The sequence below is a fragment of the Protopterus annectens genome, chromosome 2.part1 (genome assembly GCF_019279795.1).
Source record: "Protopterus annectens isolate FY-2018-M chromosome 2.part1, PAN1.0, whole genome shotgun sequence".
NCBI lineage: Eukaryota > Metazoa > Chordata > Ceratodontiformes > Protopteridae > Protopterus > Protopterus annectens.
Window position 1 is genome coordinate 1526020774 of NC_056729.1, and position 6597 is coordinate 1526027370.

Here is a 6597-nt window from a genome sequence, read left to right on the forward strand (position 1 = left end):
GGGGAGTCAAATAGATCTATGGCTGGGCTCCCCCATTTGCTTGTCAACATGTTGAAAATCCATGGTTCCAGTTTCCACTTATGTGGGTCCATGAGATTTCTGCTTAGTCTGTCTGCCAGTGTATTAAATTTTCCTGGAAGGAATCGAGCTTGTAAGTGCACTTGGTAGCTCAAGGCTGTGTTCTACAATGCCATAGCTAGTCTGCAAAGGGGGTAAGAATGTGTACCCCCTGCTTGTTTATGTACCACATAACCATGGTGTTGTCAGTCTTTACCATTAGTTGCCCTGGAAGAATGTAGTCCATGAAGGCTGTCAGAGCATTCTGGACAGCTAACATTTCTTTTTGATTGATATGTAGGTACATTTGATTTGGGTTCCATTTGCCCTGAAGGCACTTCCCTGCCAGGTGAGCCCCCCATGCATAGTCTGATGCATCTGTAGATAGGGTTTGGATGGCAGGGGGTAGTGTGAATAGCAGTCCCTTGTTTTGGTGGCAGGCCTCTGCCCACCATAGGAATTCCAGGCGTAGGCAAGGTATGATAGGAATCATTGTTTCCAGGCTGTGACAATGTTGACTCCATAGACATTTTAAGTACCACTATAGTTTCCTCATATGCAGTCTTGCATATGGAATTATAAGAATGCAGGAGGCCATGAACCCCAAGGCTTGCAGTATTTGTCTTGCAGATAGCAGGGTTTTTGTGGCCACTTGTTTGAAGTAAGTTACCAAATGAATTTGCTTCTTCTCTGGCATGAGGAAAGCCATCTGGGCAGTTGTATTCAAGCTTGCACCCAGGAATGTAATCCGTTGAGAGGGTACTAGATGTGATTTCTTTTCATTTATGGTGTACCCCAGACAAGTCAGAACCCTTTTTTACAAACGCCAGATGACTTAGAAGTATGCCCTGGTTTTCTGCCTGAATTAGACAATCGTCCAGGTATGGATATATTTGAATATTTCTTTGCCTGCAAAATGCAATTACTGGAGCCAGGCACTTTGTGAATACCCTGGGTGCAGTAGACAAGCCAAAGGGCAGTGCAGAGAACTGATAATGCAAGTATCCTGCTTTGAAGCATAGGTATCTTCTGCAAGATTCCCTGATTGGGATGTGCAGGTATGCTTCTTTTAAATCTAGAGTTGCCAACCAGGTATCTTTGCCTAGCATAGGAAGTAACTGGTGAAGGGTCAGCACCTTGAATTTTGGAATAAAATAAAATTGCCAAAGATTCCAAAGACAACCACAAAGCATTCTATAACTATGTCAAGAATCTAAATGGCAATGCTCAGATCTGCTCTGAGCTAAAACAGAATGGCATTAAATATACTGATCCGAAGGATATTGCCAATATCCTGGCAGATCGATTCAGTGCCAACTTCATCCCCCTCTCACCCCCTAAATGGCCCATCTCAATACCGGAAGATTGCCAAATTCCAGTAATAACGGCCACACAGGTACAAAACGCACTCTCTAAAGCCAAGAATACAGCATCCATGGGACCAGATGACATTCCGGGCTGTGTACTACATGAACTACAATATGAACTGGCACCTCACCTAAGTGTCATATTTAATCATAGCCTCACCTCAGCTTTCATGCCCACTGAGTGGTGCAGAGCTACAGTTATCCCAATCCACAAGGGGGGATCCACCTTGGATCCCGGAAACTACCGTCCCATCAGTCTGACAAGCCTTATCTGTAAGGCCATGGAGCGTATTATCATGGAACTTATAAACAAAGACATTGGCAACCTTCAAACACTGGACCCGACCCAGTTTGGGTTTGTGAAGGGCCGATCTTGTCTCCTGAACCTGATTGACTTCTTTGAATCAGTCTCCAGAGCCATGGACAAGGGTAAGGTGGTCCACACAGCCTATCTAGACCTTGCCAAGGCCTTTGACACCAACCCCCACTCTGGAATCATAGATAAACTTACTAAGTTGGGCATTAATCCCTATGTCACCCAATGGGTTGCTAAATGACTTATTGATAGAACCCACACTGTAAAAGTAGCCGACTCCAAATCCAGCTCCAGACAAGTGACAAGTGGAGTACCTCAGGGTTCAGTCCTGGGGCCGCTCTTGTTTGGCATCTACTTCTCTGAAGTACAGGTCAACACTAAGGGACTCTGGCTAACAAAGTTTGCAGATGACTGCAAACTGGGAGCCATTATTGAATCCCCAAATGATGTGAATACTCTACAAAAGGGCCTTACAGAAACAGATGCTTGGTGCCAGAGCCATGGGCTCAAGCTCAATGCCAAGAAATGTATTGTTATCCCCTTTGGGAAAAAAACATGTATCCATGAATTACCATATATGTGGCAGTACACTAAACACAGAAAGTGTGATGAGACTTAGGGACACAGGTGGACAGTGGTCTCACCTTCGATAACCACATTGCCACAACAGTCAGGAAATCCTTCTATGTGGCACACCTCATCACGAAGGGCTTTTCATCCAGAAAAAAGGAGGTCATTGTCCCACTGTACTCATCCCTCATTAGACCCATTATAGAATACAACACCCCATTTGGTATGTACCTCTCAAGACGTCCGCAACAACTGGAAAGGCCTCAGAAATACCTCACTAAAAGAATCACAGGCCTAAAGCAGATACCCTATGCTGACCGCCTTAAAAAACTCCAGCTATACTCTGTCGCATATCGTCTACTCAGAGGCGATCTCTGCTTAACATACAAGGCCATGTCAAACCCAGAGCTGTTGGACATGCTACACTTAAAGAAATCCCAATCCCTCAGAGCTACACGCTACACGTCATCACAATAAAGAAAACATGCTGGAGGGATAGGTTCCTGACCCAGAGACTCCCCAGACTCTGGAATAGATTGCCCATACATGTCAAGCAGAGTGCCTCTTTGGACCTCTTCAAGAGGAACCTTGACGATTGGATGGGAGAAAGGAAATTCACCCCAGGGATCACGTCAGTCGCCCTGCTAGACAGGGGTCCAGGAAAGTAAATAATGTGGGAAGAAATAGCCAGGGAATTGTTATGGCTAGGCTTGTATAGGCCCTAGGGCTGATAGCCTAGTACCAACCTATGAACCAACCTATGAACCTATGAATGTCCAGAAAGGTGTTTAGAGTAGACAGGTCCAGAATTGGACTACATGATTTGTCTTTTCTGGGTACCAGAAAAAGCCTGGAATAGAAAACTTGTCCCTTTTCCTCTTCTGGTACTGGTTGAATAGCCCCCATGTTTAAGAGGGAAAGTACTTGTTTTTGAGCCTCTGCCCACTGATTTGGGGGCAGGTCTGGCCACCCGTTTGGTGTTGGCATCGTGTGGAAATGAAATCTATATCCCTGGGACACTATTTAAAACCCATTTGTCCTGGGTTATGAGTTCCCAGTTCTTTGCATGAAGAGCATTCTTTCCCCCCAAAGGGACGGCTAAAAGGTAAGTGCTTGGTAATTTTAAAAGGAAGTCATTGAGACAGTTTGCCATAGGGGGTGTCTTGTTATTTCCAGATTTGGAAGTGGAGGCCCCTCATTGCTTAGTTATGAGAGTCCCCTGGGACTAAAACCTGGTGCTTTTGGTGTGTCTGGGTTTGGCCTCAGAGAATCTGGAAGGAGCTGGAAAAGATCAATTCTTAGTAGGCCAGTGCCTACTAAATCTTGGGAGGTTGAACTTGTAAGAAATCTTTAACAGTTTGCATAGATTTAGCTTTATCTTCCATCTTTTTTAAAACTTCTTCAGCCTTATTGCCAAACAGGCGATCCTGATTTAAAAGAGCATCCAACAATTTTGCTTTAACATGGTCAGGCAAAGATTGCTCCTTAAGCCAAGCATGCCTTCTAAGCACAGACCCAGTAACAGCAGCCCTGCAGGATGCCTCTAAAGAATCAAAACCACATTGCAAAGTATGTTTTCAAACTTGTTCAGCAGAATGCAATAAATCCTGTAAATCTTTATTTTCCACACAGTCAGGAACCAACATAATTTTCTGTTTAAGCAGTCCAGTAATATGCTGTTGATATTTTAACATATGAAATTGACAGTTTAAAGCCATCATTGCCAAGGTTGCAGAAGTATAAACCTTCTTACCCCATCTATCCAGCACCCTGGAGTCTCTATCAGAAGGGGTAGGACTTTTTAGCAGTAGAAGCCTTAATGCCCCTGGGGCCCTGAGAAATGGTTTCTGGATCTGCAACAGGATTTTTGAAAAGGAACTTGTGGGACTCAGGAACCCTGTAGTATCTGTCAGGTTTACTAGGAGCCAGAGGCAGGGAATCAGGGACCATACTGGATTCCAAAAACACATCATCAATGTCTAGTACAGGAGGTATAGCCAAATGCCTACGCTAAGGTAGAAGAAGGAAATCCCTAAGCCTCTTTTTTGAATCAGAAAATTCCTGACTTTCCCAGTGGAAATGCTCCCTTAAGGTATATAAAGTTTCCCCAAAAGAAAAATCCTCAGGAGGGGAAGCAGAGAGAATGGAATCCTCTGCATCAGAATCCTCATAAGTGGGTATGGACAAATCCAGGTCATTAGAAGAATCAAAAGAAACAGAATCCTGATCAGAAGATTCATAAGCAAGTTCAGGCCTAGGCCTCTTGGGGGGGGGGGGGTTGACTACCCCTGATTAGAGTAATTAGATCTTCAGCCATTTTAATCATTTGTTTTTTAGGCACAGGGGCCTGCAAATGTGGCCTGGGTGTCTGTTTTTTAGACATAGATCGAAATTTAGGCCTTAGTAATGAAGGTGGAGTTGATTTAATATGCAAGTCTGTAGGAATGAATACACCCTTAGAAGCCAGTGCCTGCACAGCGGCTCCAGACCCATCCAAGGTAGAGACATCCGTGGATTCCATAGATGAAGCATCTCACGGCACACCGGACTCCAAATGGGTCTCAGTAGAGGCCTGCAAACCCCCACCCCCTCAAGAGGCCTGAGCTTGCTTATGAATCTTCTGATTGGGAGGGTTGCCTAATGGTTAAGGTGTTTGCCTTACAAACACAATGTACAGGGTTTGAATTTCACAGAGGATAATTGGCTAGGCTTAAAATATCTCGCAAGGGCAGTTAGCCTAGTATGAACCTATGAACCTATGAAGTAGCAGGTATCAGGGGCTGCAAAAGCACCTCACTGAGTACCGGCAAACTGGGACTGGCTTAGGAGAAACGTCAGCAGTTTTGGACCTCTGCGGCCTGTTTCTGTCTTTATCTTTGCATTTTTTCAGAATTCTGGTAGATGGATGGCTAACCGATGACATTTCTGGATAATTAAACTGAGAACTGAAATTTTTAGAGGCAAAAATGTACAGATGATGGATAGTGTGCTGATTAAATAAAGCACAAAACCGACAGCAAGGTACGTTGTGGTCAGGGCCTAGGCAAGGAATACAGTACGAATGAAAATCTTTGTGAGGTATTTGCTTTGTACAAGTAATGTAATTATTAGCTTTTACTGACATCGGTATGGAGCAAGAAAAACTTTCCTCAATGGGGTACTTAGCTTTAAGTTGAAGACTTTGGTTCTGAAACTCAAAAAAAAAAATTTCAGGAGTCGGCTGATCGGCACTTGTGAACTGCTTCTGCTTCGGGCACCGCACAGCAAGAAAGACTGATGTAATGGCGTCGGATGCATATTTTATACCACTGACGACCTGACGTCATGGAAGAAGGGACAGCAACTGACACAAGACCCAAGACTTTGTTAATCAGGTTGACTGAGGGCAAACTGCCAGCAGATTACCCAAATGTAATGACTGCAACAGTGAAACATGAAGAACATCTTTTATTGGCCTGAAATTTCCAGAGATATAACAGGGTACTGCAGGACCTGAAAGCAGTGCCAAAAAGTAGGCAAGGCAGGAGATAAGGTGAAAGCTCCTTTGATGCCTTTGCCTGTGATTGATGAGCCATTTCAGAGGGTAGCTAGGATATTGTTGGGCCTCTGAATACCCCAAGTTCCACAGGTAAAACGTATATCCTAGTGGTAGTAGATTATGTTACAAGATACCCTGAGGCAGTGGCTTTCTCCTACATTGATGCAGAAAAGGTGGCAAAGAGATTTTCAGCAGGGTAGGTTTCCCAATAGAAATACTGACTGACAGGTGCCAATTTCATGTCAGACTTGCTGGCTCATCTGTGGAAATACTGTGGGGGAAGCACCTGATGACCAGCCCCTACCATCTGCAGATTAATGGTCTTGTTGAGAGGCTAAACTCTACAATCAAGTCCATGCTACGGTCATTTGCAGACCAGTTTAAGAGGGAGTAAGACAAATATTTGCCCCATCTGTTGGATTACAAAGAGGTTCCCCAAGAATCCACAAGTTTTTCACCCTTTGAGTTGCTGTACGGGAATAAGGTGAGGGGACATCTAGATTTAATTTGTGATGAGTGGGAAGGTGAGTGTGAATCCCACAAGATGTCTGTTGTGGCATATGTCCTAAACCTCAGTACAAGGCTCAGGGAACTCATGGGCTTGGCCCAGGGGAACCTGGCAGAAGCCAACAGAAAAAGGTCTGGTATGACAGGAATGCTCGAGCTAGAGAGTATGCTGTAGGGTAGCAGGTAATGGTTCTCATTCCTGTCAGACACAACAAACTGCAAGCAGCTTGGGAGGGATCCTA